Source organism: Anas acuta, chromosome 5 (assembly GCF_963932015.1).
Source record: "Anas acuta chromosome 5, bAnaAcu1.1, whole genome shotgun sequence".
NCBI lineage: Eukaryota > Metazoa > Chordata > Aves > Anseriformes > Anatidae > Anas > Anas acuta.
Window position 1 is genome coordinate 53,979,951 of NC_088983.1, and position 17,125 is coordinate 53,997,075.

The 17,125-nt window shown below is 38.1% G+C and overlaps 1 protein-coding gene across 3 annotated transcripts in view; it reads left to right on the forward strand.

The window, feature by feature from the left end:
• The first annotated feature begins 1,163 nt into the window (after nt 1-1,163).
• NAV2 (neuron navigator 2) overlaps nt 1,164-17,125 on the forward strand; it is a 419,946-nt gene continuing 403,984 nt past the window's right edge. For all 3 annotated transcript variants that reach the window (XM_068684879.1, XM_068684882.1, XM_068684888.1), the window contains exon 1: nt 1,164-1,250. The gene's annotated coding sequence lies outside the window, so the exon portion shown is untranslated. The remainder of the gene's footprint in view (nt 1,251-17,125) is intronic.

Below are 17,125 nucleotides of genomic sequence, written 5' to 3' on the forward strand. Positions count from 1 at the left end.
TGCTTGTAAGATCTTACCGCAAGCTCCCCCGCACAGCACGAAGAGGCAGCCAGTCAATTAATGCCTATTATCTCTTTATTCTGATTAATGTGCCTCTTTTGATCTATTCTACAGGCAAAATGCCAGAATTTGAACTCTTTACAGAAAAAGAAATAATTTTTACGCATCATTTCATTATCAATGTCTGTAAATGCCTGAAGGGAAGGTGCAAGCAAGGCAGAGCCAGGCTCTTCTGAGGGGTGGCTGGTGACAAGAAGAGGCAATGGGCACGGACTGGCAGGCAGGAGGCTCCCCATGAACATCAGGGAGCACGTCTGTGCTGCGGACTGTCCTCCAGGAGGTTGTTCACAAGCCATTAGACGTGGTCCTGGGTACCCTGCCCTTCTCTGGTGCCCCTGCTCGAGCAGGAGATGGGGGCAGATGGACACAGAGGTGCCTTCTCACCTCAGCCTGTAATCATCAGTATTGCTGAGTGTGTGTCTCCACTGGAAAAGTGAAGGCAGCACTGCTGTTACATGAATTTAAAAGATTTGGTGCTTTGTATGACCCATTAGGCTTGTCTGCCCACTGCCTGTCTTTCAGGCTGCTTTCCTCAAGGAACTGTTTTGCAATTACCCTTTCTGGGGCTGTGTTTGTGAATTTGCAAACAGCAGTCACCTGTGGAAGCAGGAAAAGTGCCTGAAATTAAGCATCCAATTCTGTTGATGAAATACAGCTTGTGGGAATCCTTGCAAGTGATGCTGTGATTACATATATCTTGTAATTGTTTTCTTGCAGTACTTCATTTTCTTAGTCAAGTGAATTTTAAAGGCAGTAGATAACAGTCTTATTTATGACTTAATATATGCCTGATGGGCACCTAGGTGAACCTACACTTTTCTGCAGATAAGAATTCCTAGTCAAGTTCATAATATACGTATACCCTGAAATACTGCAAAAGTTTCCCAGAGTTAAAACGAGTATTTGGTATTTTAAGTATGGATAAGAAAATTCATTTATCCAAAAACAATGAAAAAAGGAAGAGTAGATTCTAAATTTCTAAATCTGTAAACTTCTTCAGTCACTTCAAAATTCTGCAGTAATTAGGATTATAACTTTTTATACTTAGTTGTTCTCATCTTTGCTCAGGGTTATGTTGTAACAAAAATATGTCTTCGTTTCAGGACTATCGATAAAAGTTTTCCAGCGTGTGTAAGATAACTGAGGACCGTCTCTCTCAGGAGTGGCATCATCACTTGTGCTCACTAGAGGTCAGACTTCTTTTACTCCTTTGTGTCTACTAAGAGACGGCTGATATATCACATAGTCGTGCTTGAGGCGCTGTTACATGTCATACTACCCAGAAAAATTACACGATTAATTTCATACAGCACATAACACAAAATACTTAAATTATTAAAAATGACTTTCAAAGATGAAACATTTGCAGTAGAGAATCAATGGCAAGTAATGTGACAGGCGGGTTTTCAGTCGGCTGCAATGTCTAGAAGTGATCTCGTGTATTCTCTCCACCCCATACCTCTATAGGCGGGGGCATGCAGCCTGGGCAGTCAGTAAGATCAGCTGTGCAAGAGACATATGCAAATTGAGTTGCGTATAGGTACCCAGAGGAGTCACTGCTGACACTTTCCTGCTCTGGAACTGGTGCCCTTGAGGAGGGAAAGTGAGGTTAATGCCTGGCAGCTCCTATCTGGCTGCTGCAGCAGCACAGAGGCAGCTGGGTGCAGGTTGCAGCACCCGGGGGCGGTAGGTGGCAGTGGCTGATCCAGAAAGTGCTGCGGCATGCTGCTCTCTAGCCTTACCTAATTTTGTATTCATTAGTCTGCGTGAAATTGAATCATATTAAGGCATATTATTGCATGACTTGATTCAATTTTACTTTAGCTTATTTGCTATCACTTGTTACATTATCTTCTGAAACAAGGGAAATTAAATCAGTTGGTCAAAATCTTAGGTGAAAGCTACAAAGGAAACAAGCATTGAGGAAACTGGAATTCCTTGAAAACAAATGTTTTTTTAAGCATGCTAATTTCAGGCAGTGCTAATTAAAGCCTTATGCATGCACCAGAAACTACACTGGAAGAATATTAATAAGATGGTACAAAGAAATGTAGTGCTTAGGTGCTTCGCTTCTGCAGGTATTTTTTTGTTGTTGTGGTGGTTTATCGGGAAAAGAATATAACAGCACAGAACCAAATGCACCTGAGGTTCAACAGGGCACTGAGCTGTTAGCACTGTTACAGGGCATACAGAGCAAAGAGTTTAGAGTACCTGAGGTACAAAACATGTTTCTACTTCAAATGCTCTTGTAGTCTTGTACTCTTTGTAGTCAAACATCTTACAGGGAATCACATCCAAATTATTTTAGTGTATTAAACATAAATTTTGTTATTTCAACGTTTGAGAGATGAGCTAAGTGAGACTTATGGCCAGGTAAGTGAACTGGTGTTTTTAAGAGTGGAGAGGATTGCTACTTGCCAAAAAGAAACATACGGACAGATCTTTCACTGTAAATGTTACTCCTTGATCCAAATTTAAAGCACAAATTTGAGCAAAGGCCTGTTTACTTCATGTCCTTCAACTAATGAATTACACTTAAAGGTATATTTTTAAAGGGAAAACTACATTGTCTGGTTTCCACCTAGCTTACTGAAGTCAGAAGTTCATGGGTCAGCCAAAATACAGGCTCATCACTCTTCTGAAAATACATTGTTGTAACGGTGTCAGAACCCACAGCACTTCTACCAAACCTGCAGATCCATTGCACATTTTATGTGTTGGTTGTACAAGGATCTGTCCTGACGTCTCCCATGTTCATCAGCCCAAGCTTCTGCATGTTAGATATCCTTTCAGCACTGGAGATTGAGAGGGTGCTCGTGAGGAGAGGAACAATAAAAAGGGGTTGAGAAGTGTGTAAAAAGTGAAAAATGTTGCTGTCATTTGCATACAAATGAAGAAGTTATGAGGGGCTGTGATGGTATTCATTTCCAGCTGTGGAATGTTGAAAAGAGGTATTCTCTCACTACTAGGTAGGTATCACGAGGGAACATTGTTATAGGTGATGTTACAAGCTTTGTCGTGCTACCCCAAAGGTTACTGTTACATACAGGTCAAGCTTGAGTGATATTATTAGTGTCTGACTTTGCGGTTCCACCAGAAATTTGGAATGACTATGCCATTAAAAGGTAATTCCCTGTCAAAATATTATATGTGCTAGAGCAAAAATAAATAGAGCTTGTTATTATATTGTTGTTTGCAGGAGCCTTTGGAAGACCCGATTTCCCTAAGTGTGCTACTGAAATCACTTCCATTTAATTTCATGTAGTTAGTGTAATCAAGAATGGATTCCTATAGCAGTCTACAAAGCTTTTTTTTTTCTTTTTCTTTTTTTTTCTTTATTTTTCTTTTTTTTTTTTCTAAAGACCTGATTTTTACTAGGTTCTTACCAAAAACAAAACAAAACAAAACAAAAAAAAACAAAAAAAAAACAAGTAGTATCTAAGTTTATTCAAAAGGTTTCTTACTGCATAAATATGCCCAAAATTAAATATTCTTTCAAACAGCTTCCTAAACATACTGCACCCCCCTCAGTGCTTTGCTGAGAAATGATACATAATGTTAAATGGCGTATCGTTGGCAGAATACTTTATACTGTAAGATTAACAAAACACTCCCTACTGACATTGTACAGACGTTCTTTGCACCTGTGATTCCACTGACCACATTTACAATATTGTTGCACTGAATTGTTTGGTTTAATTAATCTGTTGGAATAATGTTGCGTTCATACCAAGGAAGATATTTTCTTCTAGAGCAAACTGACTGGTTTCAGAGGATTTACATTAAGAATGAATTTGGTTTGAGAATGCTAATAGTATTTTCTGTTCAAAATTTTTCTCCATTTCAATGAAATTCTTCCCCAGAGTTTTTGTACCGTGTTATATTTGAAGCTTGCTTCTTTGAGTTTGCTCTTCACATGTCCTGCTTTAAACCTTCTGGCCAGCTTTGCCTTTAACCTGTTCATCATATAGTGCTTCTTGATCTGTAGGTTCTCTTGCTCTAACTTCTGATGGCTTATTTGCTTCACACTAATTTTCTTTTAAGCCTGCTTTTGGAAAACCCCAGCTGCGAGAGGTGTGTTCTTGCAGTCTGTCAGCACACCGATGGGCATGTGATAGGTACTCGCATGGGGGCACGAGCGTGTGTTAATTCGAAGTTTGAGATACACTGGTGAATGCATTGAGCGGGGAGTCAGCATTCCATCTTCCTAGTTGGAAGGATTACTTACTGAATGATACTGAAACTTGAGAAGTCTGGCATTTTCGGAGGTACTCAGTACCATGTGCCCTGTGTTCACTGATCCTCATAGTAAATATGTCTGAAAGGCTGCTAATTTGTGCTGTGGATTCCACACTGTGGAAAGGGTAATAAAATTCCTTATATCTTGGAAATAACATGTATTATAATGGCATAAAGGAAATACAGTATTTGGAGTTTCTTCTGTGTACAATTAAATTTGATTTTGTTGAGTTAAAAACACTTTTCTTTCCATTAGCTAATTTTCCTGTATCCTCTCTGTGTGGAGGGAATTATTCAGCGCTACAAAGATAACCTTTTTCTTTTTCCCCTGAGAGAATGCTGATTGAGTGCAGTAAATCCACCACAAAGCCTGTAATATCTGAAATAAACTTTACTTGCACCTGCCATCTTCTGTTCCAAATGCCATCTCCATTGAAACACTTCTCTATATTCTGGATATAGCATCTTAACCAAGCTGAATTATTTCATCTGCCATGAAGGGATTAAACATGTCAACAGTAATTATCTTTGCCTTATTCTGACAGTTGTTTTTCCTTAACTATACTCGGAGGTTCATTATGACTTCCTCAGTAAATCTCTTGCTGCATAAATCTATCAAGGTATAATTTGCTGGCATAGTAAGAGCAGAAATGTGTGTCCACTCTTGCAAAGAGAGGATGGTCAGGGGGTACTTGATCATAAATCCTAGCCCATGTTGTTCTTGTTAAAATCCCAGCTGAGCTTATGCTCTGCTTGGATTCTCATTAGGCTTCCATTAAATATATATATATTATATAATATATATAATATTTTATATATAGTGTATATATATAATATATGTATACCTAATCTATGAGAGCAGTGAGTTTTGTTATTTGTAGAAAATACTTAGTGCTATAAATTCCAATGAGTCAAGCTGTACTTTAAGGAAAAAGAGCAAGGAAGAATGTCTAAATCAGTCAAACTTTTATAGACTTTTCAAAGACACTACCATCCATTGATAGTCTCTTAGGCCCTGTGTGTTTCAGTTTATGCAATTGAACAATATTGTGTAGACAATATGTCAAGCACTATTTTTAGTATTATTTAAAATAGGTATCACTTCATGTTGCTATTAATCAACATTTTTGTATTATGGGGCTGGTAAAATGTCCTTTACCAAAGCCAATGAAGATTTTCATTAAAATATCACAAAAGGTGAAATAAATGGAAATTATTAATGTCAAGTTTTAAGAGTATTTTTTCAAAAAGATGAAAGCCATCTTTCATTTCTTTTGAAAATTGTTTAAGGAAAATATTTGGTCAAATATAAATTAACCTAGAACTGTATGAAAAAATAATCTTTTATTGAAAGGAAACTTGAGTTTATTATCTTTTCACTGTATTCCTGCTGAGAGCCTAGCAATTAAGGCTAATAACTAGACAAATACATTTAGGGTGCTCTCTGGGCATTATAATATTGCAGATGAGGTCATTGGCATAGATGGTACGACACAGTACTGTATACCCATGCTCCAAGAAGGCACAGGGGATGATAGATACACATTGCTGCATGCTCATCAAAATGAAATCCAGTTTGTTTCATTTGGCAGCCTCATCAATTCTTCACAGAAGCAATAATTCTCTGAGGATATTTTCTTGTGAAGATACAAAGAAAAAGAAAAAAAAACTTAGATGCATTTGAATATTCATTTTTTAGCTATCTTGTTCTGTTTTGTTTTGAACTCCGCGGAGAATGCAGGGAAATGTGTGGTGCTCTAACAAAGAGCCCTTTTTCTTCGGAATAATCTGGCACAGGGAAATTTTGCATCCAGTGAAGATTATGATTAACTCGGGTTTTCACTGTGAATTCCCTCCTGGCCGTACTCCAAATCTTGGCCTGTCAGTCAGGTGTAGAGGATTCTGCAGAGTCTGCTCCTTTTTCCCCTGAAGGGACCGATATGGTGTTTAGCCACAATGGAGAGTTGTCCATTAAAATGACAGGGGCCTGGAAAGACGCTCGGCATACCACACTCATGAGATGAAGCATAATAGACTGTTAACAGTCATGTAGGCACCTTTTTCAAGGGCCGTTTATCCTGAAGAAAGCTTGCTGTGCATCCTCTCGAGTAAAGGGCACCTTTGCATTGTCAGGTTGAGAAAGGGAAGCCTTCTCTTTGTTGCACAGTGTAGTGTGAAATGATGCTCAGCAGCGTGTGCGCACACCTGACGGGCCCAGCTCCTCCATCCCTGCGTGAAGGGCTGTCAGGGGGCTGGGACTGTCACCAGCTGTTTTTACACCCATTTGCTGTTGTTATTGCTTGGCTGAATTCAGTAGCATCCAGCAGTGTCAGCTGCATTGAAGATTCTGCTTTGGTATTCTTTCTGTTCACAACCACTAAATACACGAGGAAGGTCTGCCAGTAATTCCAGGGTCTGGTGCTAACTCCAGTGAATATTTAACTCAAACTACGTGTGTATTGTTTGGTGTGGGGTAAGAATGGCATGTGTGTGCCCTCACTCTTCAGTTGGAAGGGCTTTCCGTTTCTGACTTGTTAAAAAGCCTGTTGTGCTGAAGGAGTGAAAGAGCTTCAGTGGAAGAAGTGAGTATATTCTCCCGGTGGTTAAGGCCATGCTGAGGAGATACGACAAGGATGGTCATGTCTCATTGTGCAGAGAATTCCAAGCATCTTAGCAGGGAAGATTTCTAGCTGTGTTTTGTGGGAAACACCAATTGTTACTACTGTAATAAAAGGCTCAGTCTGAACTATATACATTAACCACTCTGTTTTTCTTAGACTTGTAGTTACAGTCTAAGTAAGACAGAAGGTCACATTCATCATACCATGAGGTCCTAGCATTGTTCCGTACTGACATGAATCAGGTGAACGCATTTCACACTACTTAAATCCAGAATATGGTATGGACTGAAAAATCCTGAGGAGAAAGCAGTGCTACTCATCAAAATTACAGAGGCCAGAGAGGGATGGAGGTGAAGCTCCCACCTCCCTTCTTTGCACGTGTTAGGTGGAACTCACTGCCTACTCCCGATCTTGTGGTGAGGAGGCATGCTACTCAGTAAGTCTGAGGTAGTGAAAAGTGTTGGCTTGGGATCAGATCTTGCTTCTATTGGCAGTTTAATGCTTAATAAGTCTGTGTTCCCTGTCTGTAAAATGAGATTAATAGCAATGCTTAGGAATATAAGGAGAGCTAATAAACGGAAGAACTTAAATCACTCAACTACACTGTCAATGTGGTCCATGTACATTTTTCAATAACAAAAGACAGCCTCTGACCTTTTGAACAATTTAAGTAAAGTAGCTGTACAGAAGGAATCTGTGCCTATTCCTATATGAAGTAGCATGTTACATTGGGGATGCTGAGCCGCTTTATGCTGCTACTCCTTGCCCTGCAGCTAGTTATAATAAAAATTTGAGTGCGCGTCCTCACTGCTTTTCATCAAACATCTTTCTGAGATAATACGATAGGAGTACCAAAATAAACATAATTCAACATCATTACATCTAAACCTGCCTGCCTTTAAAAGTATGTTGCAAATATACAGTGTACAAAAGTACAGTCAGGCTGCAGATGTAGAAAAGACTCCTTTTCATCTGATTGCCAGTAGAATGTGAATATTAGATGTTATGCTGACAGAATATGACAACTTCTGTTCATATCACTTGAGGGGGGGATGACTAATTATAGTTTCCTTTATGAAATTTATCTACTGTTATTTTCACTCTCAAAACTTATCTTGCTAAATGGTGTAGAACCTTGAACTTGTATGTTTAGAAGTAGCTTATAGTTATTAAATATTTAATTATTTGATGAAACTATTATCCATGATTAGTAATGTCTGTTTTCTGCTGGCACATACAGTGAATTCAAAAGGAAAGCAAAGCAAAAACAACACAGTGATCTGGAAAAAAAAGATTTTAAATGAGCTTATGTGTTCTGGTGAAGTGCCACAAGCAAATCAGCAGGAACAATCATATAATATCTGTTGTCTATGATGAGAATGCCAATCACAAGTAGTAGCTGTGCTAGTATACAATATTCACGAGACTATATGTGCTATTGAAAATTAATAATTTGGGTCATTTTTTTTTGTGTATAGTAGTATCAGTGACTACAAGAAGACAATCAATGTGATCATATCCACAACCTTGTGGTCTTTGCTGACGATATATATGTTAGCTAAAATCATTTTTTGCATTAGAGTGAAAGAATTGGGGAAAAAAAGTTATTTAGTTTTAAGATGTTTAAAAGATTCTCCCATCAGTATGTGGAAGGGCAGTGAGCTGTACTCTCTTTTCTGTTTATGTGATCATTTTTATATGTTTTTATTAATGGAAAGTAGCATAGAAGAAATGTCTTTCCACGGGGACTGACCAAGTCTGATCAAGGCATAAACTTGGATAGTGGTGAATTCTGGAAATAGCAGAAACCATAAGAGTAAATTGTGGCTCCTCAGTACCAGGCATATCGGCAATGACCTGAATACACTTCACTTATATCACTTAAGGTTTAGACCTGAATTTTTGTCTAAGGTTTCCTAATTTAGGGTCAAATTCAGGGGGTAAAAATGGATGGAAGTCTTTGATTTTGAGACGTAGGTTTTCTCATGAGGACAGCGCATTCCAATGCGAAGTACAGACTTTAGATCCAGATCCAACCTTCCTCAGTGTCGCAAAGTGCTGGGCACATGCTTTTAAACTGTAGCCCATATCCGTAAGTATGTATAGAAACTATTGCAAAAGTTGCAGAAGCATAAAATGATTTGAAATAATACGTTAAATGCCCAGGTTTTCACTGACTCTTGAGTTTGTAGATGCAAGAATATGTGCCCTGTGTGCATAGCTTTTAGTCTATTCAAATTACTTCAGATTACTTAAATTAAAATGAAAGGTCAAAATGTGGGATTTTGGGGGGGGGGGGGGGGGCGGGGGGGGTGGAGAGGGGAGAGGGAGAGGGGGAGTGGGAGTGTAAGATTCAGGTACATCTGTCTTTCCACTTTCCAAATCACCAGATTCAAAAAATCTAGAGAAATTTCAAAAAAGAAAGCACTGTTGCTGGTTTTGATTTCACTTCTAAACAGATGGATTTCATATCCAAACATGATGAAAGATAGGCACTATCAGGTGGGTAGGGTTCAATATTTTTCCTTTTAAAATCACAGTATGTACAAACTAACATGCTTTAAGCAAATTAAATACCTTAATCAAAACCAGGGTTATGTTTTCATTTGAATGGGAGATACGGGTTGACTCAGAAGGGAGGGTCAGGTTCACTCAATAACAGTACGACAAAAGCTCCCAGTTCTGGGAATATTGGCCAATGTGATCTTCAATAGAACAATTCAATGTGTCTTTTATAGAACAGAGATGTGGCTCGCAAAGAAAACTGAGTCATATGGTCGATGGGGTCTTAGCATAGAAAGCTGCTGTTTGTGTTGGAACAGGCACGATGAAAGCTTGTATGTACCAAAAAGCAAGCCTGTTTTCAGTGACTGTAGTGACAGCACGAGCGGTGCCCTAAGTGGCCTTTATACATGGGGCAGATTGGTCTCAAAAGTTTTGTTTTCCTTCACATAATTGCCTGAATGAGGCTGAGGTGGTACAAAGCCAGTTCTTTGCTGCTGACACCGGGACTGTGTGCTGGGATGGTTGGCAGTCTGCTGGGATAGGGGGAAGCGTGTTTCTCCAGTTGTTTGCAGAAAGTCCTGCCTCATGTTAAATCATTTATTTCTGTAATCAGTGAATCACAGATCAAGATAAACACTTGTGCAGAGTCAATAAACATAATTTTTATTTTTATAATTAAATCTTAAGAGCCACCTGATTTCACATTGAATAGAGACTATAATTTCAGCAGTAAACATCTGATATTTTATTGTAATGAAGAAGCAGAGAATGAATAGAGCCACATTTTTGATTAATTAGAATTTTGTTGCCAGGGAATTAATCTGTTTTCCCTTCTCTGGGAACAAAAAAAAAAAACAACACACAATAACAACAACAAAAAAGAAATTCTCTAAAATGAGTTTCTCAGCGGGGATAATTATAGGAAATGTTGAGTGAACTCCAGTAGCACGTGTTTCAACATTTCTTTGTTTTCACGGATTAAGAGGGTAAACAGGGGAAATAGGTGACCAGCAAAATAGGAATGATTTATTTTTCCTGAACGTGAAATAAGAGAAATGCCAGCTCTGGACCCAAAACTTCCTACTCCCTAGTTTTTTTTTCTGGGTGAAATAGAAGAGCAAGATTACCTCTGACTATAACTGCGTGTACTGATGTAGAAATGGCTCCAGGGCTGAAGTCTGTACTAGTTAGCTGCTGCTATAACAGCTGAGATGCTGCTGTAGTAATACCTTATATGACTACACATCCTTAGATGATCTCCCGTCTTCTTCTAAGGTCATGTGAGCCACCGCTTGCTACATTCCTCTTGCCTTTTCCTCCAATTTTGCCATGGTCTCCATGCCTGCAGCATGTTGCACCCTCAACTCCAGCAACTTCAGCATACAACCCACAATGACAAAGAGGCATATCACTTATTCTTCCTCATGCCTGACTAGAAACATAGGCACAAATAAACTTCTGCCTTTGGCTAGTTTTCTGATTGATCCTGTCCTGATTTCGCCTGAAATTTATCAATACCCAGTTACCCCAACATTTGTTCAGCCAGTGTGCTAGTGAAATGAAACCAGCAAGAACCTCAAAGTAAATGCTGAAAAAGATTTTGTTTGTACCTTAAAATCTTATTACCGATTTTTGTTATAAAATGTAAGGGAAGAGTCCTCGAATTTAGAAAAAAATGCTATCACTTAGCGAGTGATGCTAAGAGAGCTGACAAGCCGAAAAATGAGTTCACTATACAGAATTAAACTTTACTGAGTTGCTTGCAATTTATAGATGTTAATCCATTTGTGCACATGGCAAGCTAACGCGTAATTTCTGTGGGTATGAATAAATAGAGCAGCCACTTAGTATTTTGAAAAGATGCTTTCTGTCATCACTTCTGACAGCAGGGGATGCTTTTCATTTCTTTTAAGTTTAAAGGCAGAAATGTTTTTTTCTTTGCTGAGAAAAGCTACCGGTTACGTGCTTTGTAAGAAATGATGTGTCATTTGCCATATTCCTGCTTTAAACGTCTCTTTAGGATGCAGAAAGCTATGTTCAAAATAACGATAACCAGACAGCATTAGAAAATTTAAAAAGATACTGCCTCTGTATCAGAAGTGGGGGATTCAAATGTCACAGCTCAGGCTCGTCAGTATTGGTAAGTGTTTTAGATGTGAGTAATTGAAACTTGCTGCTGCTGTGTGCTTTCTAGCAAAGTCTGAAATTGAGGAATCAGAAGACAATACCCAAATGCATGGATGCATGACTGCAGTTGGAGTGCTTTCCTTGTGGGTGACTGAAGCGTTTTATTGTCTGGTTACCACAGAGTAGACAGTACAGAAATACCCTGGGACAAGAACACTTTGGGTCCTAAGCTTTCCCTCCTTGTTTTACTTGTAGCAAAAAAAAAACAAACACAGAAGCCCCACGTAAGGAAGGTGAATGGTATAACAAGCAGTTAGGTCTTCTCGTTAGTGTAGTTGAAACTCTACTCATATTTTTAAATTACTTTCTCCGGAAGGGATGTAGTGTGTCTACATACACAAGCAATCACATATATGGATTAAAAACTCAAATGCAATGATCTGGACTATTCCCAAAGGAAATGTTTGTGTTTAAATGAGGACTGGTCTGTTTTGTCCTCCAGCTTGCACTAAACAGTGGCTGAAGATTTTGTCCCATGTTGAAAGTTGTCTCCTGTATTAATCATATCTCCAGTTGTAGAAAGAGGGATGAAGAAGTTGTTCCTTTAAAAGCCATTTAAAGTGGCATTAAACAAGTTTGCTCAATAATCAGAGTTCCTTTAAATGAGATATTAGTTCTTGAGCACTAGGTTCTTAAATATTGGATGGCAAATCCAGTAACTGTAGAAAAAGGTTTTGTGTTAATGAAGTGCTTGCATAACAACTTGAGAAACTGAAGTGTTTTCCTGAGTGTGATTCAGTGCACAGAGCCCTTGTTATTCAGGAAAATCGTCTTCAGCAGATTAGATATCAACACGTGAATAGATGGAGAGTATGAAGAGAGGGTGTAGCATAGCGGAGTTGCATCTGATCTTTCAGTTAGTTACTCAAGGTAGAACACCCTGAGTGTAGTTACTTGACAAGAAGTTACCCTCTCCAATGACAATTGATAGCTTGCTTGTTTGAACAAGCAGACTATGGTATTTTTTGATTTACAAATCTTTGTGTAAAACCATCCTTGTAGGATTGGCATGGCTATTTTTCCCCTGTCTGGTCATCTGGTCAGCTATGTTTGTCACATGTGAGCAGTGAACAAATGTTATTTAAATTAAGGTACCTCAATATATATATGCATCAATACCTTTTTTTTTTTTTTTTTTTTTTTTTTTTTTTTTTTTTTAAGACAATAAAATGTTGTATACATGTTAGGAATTGCAGCCAGTGTCTTCTCACTTTAAGAGGAAGTCTTGAATACAGTAAATCCATATCCAAATTTCTTCTTCTCCTTCTTTGGAGAGTGAACCAGTTCAAAATTTGGGTATTCCACTCAAATCCATAATCTACCTTAAGCCTGAAACCATGTAAATATCCAGTTACGAAGTAACCCAGACAGTAGGTTTAGCTTGACAAGTAACTTGTGGATATATTGTGTTCCTTTTTTGCTTGTTCCTGTTAGCATTTCAATCTGTATACAGTGCTGCATGCACTAGCGTGAATATCCTTGTAGGAGCTCTATCATGTGGATGGGGAGGACCATTTGGATAAATTATTTCCTTTCGCAATACTTCTATTTTCGGTAAAATAGGTAAATGTACAATATTTTTCCTGGTATTCCTTTAAAAAAAAAAAAAAAAAAAAAGCGAAGAACTGTAAAGCAAAGGAATACTTGGACTCCAAACAGTTGCAATTATCTACCTGCCCTCAAAATACAAGAGAGGAATCAGAAGCTCGAACCAGTATCCCTTCATGCTTGCTAACAGATTTCCTTCTTTCACACTTCTATCATAGATCTGGGCTTTAACCTTTCTGGTGTTAATTTCTGGTTTAAGAAGAAGAAAGACTGTCAGTCAATTAGAGTTCTAAAGTATCATTAAGTATCATTTAATTTCAGTCAATCTCCTTAGAAGGTTGTCAAAGCAGTAGTGAACCAAAGATGAGTTAAATGCAGTGACAATAGTAATTTTGTTCTTAACATTCCTATATATACAAAAACAGGCAACAAAAGAAGATTTCCAGCCCACTGAAAATTCTGCTGTTACATCTTCTTAACTGACACTTAGTGCTTGGATTATCATCAGAACATAGGAAAAAAGATTATAGCTTTACTTTAGAGACACTAGAGTTATGGCTGAAGAAGTGCTTTCATTCTAAGCCTTCATTTTCAGGCACTTACAGCTTTCTGAATATATTACCCTTTGGGCTCCCATTACATATGCTTGCTTTCATCCCAAAGGTGGTTTGTGGCGTTTTTGCTTATTTTTTTTCTTTATCCTTTTATTACATTTTCTTGGCTAGTTGTTTGATACCTAAATATGTGGAAAGGTATCTTCATTTTTTCATCAGTAGTTTAGATTTTGCTTTCTGTACCTTGATATCAGTGCTTCTGTAGAACATCTGCCTTTGGTACAGTATAGGAAATCTCTTGTATAAGTAACTATTCAAAGTTCTTAAAACCCACCTGCTCTGTTCTGGCTTTTACTCTTAAAATAACTGAGAAATTCTATATATATATATAATAATAATATTCCTGTAATGTGATATCATGGTTAAAAGTGTAAATGTGTACTAACTTATTCATGAAATTGCCTTGTGTGAATAGTGGCTATGCATATCTGAGTAATAATAATAGATGATTTTTGATGTTTTAGAGCATGTATCTAATGAATCCACTCTCTTTTATGAGGTGGTGGGAAAAAAGCCTCTGTTTCAACAAAAAATGCCATAAATAAAAGCTAGAGTTCATTTACAGCTTCAGTTTCGCTAATGAACCCCCTTTTGTTTCTGTACAGTTTAGATTAGCAGACAATGTGGGAAAATGATGAGGAACAGGGAAGGTCAAATCCACTGCTACGGCTTCCCAATGGAGCTCCTAACTGTCAGCCCACAACAACAAAAATTTCAGTCTCTTGGCTTTCAGTGTAAATGGATTAACTCAGAAGATGAATTAACATTGAGGGTTTTGTATTTCAGTGAGAAACTACTGTGTGCATGTGCACACGCACAAAAGGAATGGAAGGTCAGCAAAAAGAACCAAAGATCATTAAAAACAAACAAAACCCAAATCCTGAGTGGGAACTTTCTCTATCATGACCATGTCTGGTCTACAGTCATTCTTAAGTTATTTAAGATGGTGAATGTTGTTTATTTAAGAGAGTACAGAGGCTCATTATTACATTTTTAATCACAGTTAGGTACAGATTCAGTAGTATATCAATATTGCCCATTTTAATTCTGAAAAAAAAAAGGTTTTAGTAGAGAAAAATCACCTGTATAAAGCAAACAGTATTTTTGTTATCTGCTTGCCTAGGGCCAAGTCTGTGTTTGACCCAAATGGTACTGGTAGTAGCATCTTGAAGTAATACACACAAAATGTATCCCAGCACAGTCGTCCTCACCCTCAGGGTTCCTACAAAGCCATACTTTTACAGTGGAAGTGGTCCTGGCAATGGTGGCTAATGATGATCTCATCAGGACTGGGAATATGTTTTTCTTTTAGCTTTTTCAAAACACACAGAGATCTCAGAAGATCTATGTCAAAGACAGCGGCCTTTTACTGAAAAGATGCATCCCCAGGAGAGGAACATAAACTGATAAGTTCACAGAAATAGTCTTGGTTTTCAAAGCCACCACAGGGCATTATAAGGAGACACAGATCAGGGAAAATCTGTAGCTATGTAGCACTGTATGCTGTGAGCAAAAATCCTGCAGCCATAAGCCTAAGAAAGCCAGCTGACCGCTGTGAAAAACAGGTATCTGTTTTGAAATGAGGGTTAGTTACGGCAGAGATGGCATAAAAGTGATGGCCTTGAAAATACGCGGTTTACTTTTAAAGAAATGTTAGGTATGAGATGAAAGTGTAGTTTCATCCTTTCTCTTCCTTCTTCTCCATCTTCTTTTCCCTCTCCCCTCCTTCAAATCTCTCACAATAGCTCGGTCAACAGCATTTTCTTGCTTCAGTGGTTTTGAAAAGGACTTGCTGCTCCCTGCTGTTAGATTATTTCCAGGAGACTGTCTCAGGTCAATAGTCATAACATTCTTTGCTCAACTCTTTCCCCAACCCACACAGGAAATAAATAAATAAATAAATGAGGAAGTGAGAGGGAAGCGTATTTTCATTTACATGATTGATCTAGAGTATTTTTGGTAAGGAACTTTCTTTTTCTTTACAAGTACCTGTTCTCCACATGCAATTCCTGTAAAGAATTTTCTCCTATAAGATGCGAACAGTAGCGACTGGTTCTTAGGTGAAAACACAGAAAAATAGAGGAATATTTTATTGACACTTCACTACAATCATAAAAAAAAAAAAAGATTACTTGCTCCAAGAAGTCTGTAAGATATTGAATGTAAAGAAGACAGTAGCCAAAATAAATGCGATCCGGTTGTGGTTAACTTGGATATCAGTTCTTCAGTCTTTAGATCTCATTTCTACTCTCCTTCAGCTTTATTTTCACCATTTATAAAAAGGCAGAAAGGTGTTCACCTCAGGTGCAAGTTTCCCCTGATGGTTGATGTGCATCCAACATTGCTGTTATTTATATGTGTCCCTCCAGGATCATGCACTTAGGCAGAGGCCAAGCTGCACACCGCACTGGGATGCTGAATGCCTCACTTAGACTAGGAACACCTGAATTTTCATCTTCACCTTATTCCTACTTTCTTGAGTTTGCCTGGCCAATCTGTGGTATCCGGGAGAGCAGAATTTATAGCATCAGTTGCATTTTAGAACAGGTGTTTGAACTAGTACTTGGTAATGCTAGTGTCATGGAAATAATTAAATTATAATTGAGCATTAGCTCTCTGAGTGACTAACACAAGCGAAGCCAATCCAGGTTCACTGTCTCCCTACAAGGATGGGATAACAGCGAAGCCAATATTAGTAGTAAATGAACAGATGCACAAACTGGAGAGTCAGTTCGATTTTGAATGTGTGACACAAAAAAAAGGAAAGGTGTTATTTACAGTTTTTAAGCTGTAAAGCTGCTCTTCTTAGTGTCTCAATGTTTGCATATAGGAATTTGGTATAAATTCTTTTTTAATAAACAACAATACAGGCAGAGCATGTTGCATTCTGACAAAGGAAACACTCATTTCTTGGGTTTCAGTAGTTCCTGCCATGAAGACAGAACCAGCCATCCTTAGGATTCCTTACATGTTGCTTTTTGAATAAGTATTATTCAGTTTAGATGTGGAGTTCAAATATCCTTGCTTCTGTGCTCTCAAGGAGAGATTTTGGGAGTAAAAAACAAAGGTAAGGGAACAGCTTGTTAGAAGGTAGAAATGCATCATTTACAGCACTCCAAAGGTATTTCTATACATCAGAACAAAGAAACTACAGCTGAGATGTACATTTTTTCTACCTTTATTGGTTTTCAGGTGTAGATTAGAGAGACTGCCTGAGCTGATGTGGGGATTAGTAATAGCATTTGCTGTTAACCTGGAATAAGCAGTGTCTTGACCAAAACCTTTTGTTTGTTGCTAGTTGTTAAAACTGTTAATTTAAGTTTTAATTTGTATTTTGGAGCTGAAAAAATC